Source organism: Triticum urartu, chromosome 2A (genome assembly GCF_056163025.1).
Source record: "Triticum urartu cultivar PI428250 chromosome 2A, HENAU_Tu73, whole genome shotgun sequence".
NCBI classification, from domain to species: domain Eukaryota; kingdom Viridiplantae; phylum Streptophyta; class Magnoliopsida; order Poales; family Poaceae; genus Triticum; species Triticum urartu.
In genome coordinates, this window is record NC_141874.1 from 175258883 (window position 1) to 175261448 (window position 2566).

The window sequence follows — 2566 nt, forward strand, 5'->3', positions numbered from 1 at the left end:
TGAAAAAACAGGAACTGGACCGAAACAGGGGCGGCTGGGCGCTCACCATGGGCCTTGGCTCGGAACTGTGGAGAGGAGGAGGCAGGCCCGCAGCTGGTCTAACAGATCTGGGCCACGGGGAGGCTTGAGGCCCAGGTAGCTACCCACGCTGGCGCTTGAACGGGTCAACGGGGAGGCTTGGCTGAAGCAGAGCAGCACACGACAGAGCCAGCGGGCACGAAGCAGAACAGCGCTCGAGCTCCGGCGAGCGGGCATGGCAGAGGGAGAAGGGTGGTGGCGAGGACCACTCCGGCGAGACACGTACTTGGCACGGGGTCTACGAAGGAGCGGCAGGAGAGGTTCGAGACGGCAGCAGCGACGCAGGCGGTGCTCCCGCGTCGCGCTCGCCGGTGCGGCGGCGGAGGCCAGGGCGCAGAGGTCGTCGGGGCCCTGGGCGATGGAGGTCGTCGGAGGGCGAGGTTGCCGGCAGCAGGTCGAGCTTCTTCTCAAGGACGGAGGCGCGCGAGGTGGTGCTTCGGCACAGGAAATCAAGGCGGCGGGGTTGATTTGCTCAGGAACGAGGGCGCCATGGGAGGAGCTCGGGATAGAGGAGAAGCACGGCGTTGTACTCGGCGTCCTGCAGGTCCGGCAGGGATGGCGACCCGAAGGCATGGAATCGGCGAGGCGGCGGAGTTTCTTCGGCAGCCATGGCGCCTGACGTGCTCCCTGCTGCAGCAGTACAGAGAGAAGGGGAGACGCGTGAGAGAGAGAAGAAACGGTAGAGGAAGAAGAGAGAGGGACAGGGCCTTGGACCTGTTGGCACGAGGAGAGATCAGAGGAGGCCGCGGGGTCCTGCTGGTGCTGCTTCCCATTGCCGGCGGGGACGGCTGGCTCGATCCGCTCAGGGTCGAGGTGAGTGCCTCTGCGGGAGGGTGCAGGAGGCAAGGCTGGGGCGATGGGAGCCTCCTGGGTCGTCCGATCAGAGATCTGGCGGTCCAGATCGAGTGGGAGAAGGCTGCGGTGGTTGGTGGAGTGGATCCGAGGGAGGGGGAAGTGGATCTGGTTGGGTGGCTAAGAAAAACGAGGAAGATGCGGTGGCTACCTAGGGGATGGATCCCGAGGGGGATTTGGAGTGTGGCGGCGGCTGAGGGGGACAAACGCCCTAGTTTTTAGGGTTGCTGGTTTATATAGTGAGTGGGTGTATATGCAGACTAAGGGAAGCCCTTCGATCTAAATCGGACGGCTGAGAAAATATAGGTTAGGAAGTCCAATTAACAAAACGGAGACGTTTTATAGATGTTTGGGGTTGATCCGGATCCAACGGTGACGACTGCCCAGGTCGGGTTCGGGACAACTCTCGGACGCACACGAGGGGGGGGGGTGCGGGCTGACGAGAGAGGTTAGGTTGGAACTGGCGGTAGGTAGAGAGCTGTGTAGACGGTCTCTAGGTGAGAGAAGAGAAGAGAGAGACCCGGCGACTGTTTCCGGAGACCGAAAATGTCGGACGAAAAGACCGGCTATAATGCCGCTGTAGTTTAACGGTTGGGCTATCAAACGAACTCCAAATGCGATGAAACTTGACAGGCGGTCTATCTACACTATAATAAGACCACACGTCAACTCTCATCCCATTCCAAGAACATTTTCCAGCCACATAGAAAATAATATTTCGGACGTGCCGCGGGCGCGTGCAAGTGTGTCTGGGCTCAGAACGGACAACGGACGAAACTGGGGAAACCCGGATGAATGCAAGTTTTGAAAACATGATGATGCAATGCATATGATGACAAGACAAGATGCAACACGCAAGCAAATGACAAGGCAACAATAGCGAATAACTGGACGACACCTGGCACAACGGTCTCGGGGCGTTACAACACTCCACCACTACGAGAGGATCTCGTCCCGAGATCTAGAATGGCACCGGAGGGAAAAGGAAGAGGAAGAGAAGAGGTAAAACTAAGTTGCTTCTTTGACAAACGAGTGAGACCAAAGAACCTTGAAAAGGTTAAGCCATTTCGAGAAAAGAATACAACAGAGATGATGAAGCTGAAAACACTCCGTTAGAAAAGAGGAACAAGGGAGAACAACTTCGGGCAGCACTCTGATTGAAAAGAAAAGGAATTGAATAAGAACTTGGAAAGAGGGCATGACACTCCGGTTAAATGGATAAGAACGAAAGAACACTATCCTCACAATTTGAGATCATGAGAGAAAAGAGAAACATCACAATGCCTCTGGATGAAGGAAATGAAGGTAGATCATTGGAATTAAATTATGGAGAAGAAAATGATAATTCTTCCCACAGATGAATTTGAAAGAAAACATCCTTATGAATAAGGCTTGAACGGAGTTGTTAAAAAATCAACAACGAAAACAATAAGCTGCTCGTGGGCTTATGAAAACATCTGAAAAACTTGACGTGAAATTCTGCCATAAATGGAAACACGGTTGGATTGATATGAACAAGGAGACAAGAAACTTATTTCACCGTGAGGATAAATGAAGAACTTGGGTCATTTATGAGCACCATAAATAGCAACAATCCTTAGGGAAAGGTTTAGGTGAAATATAACCCAAGATAACT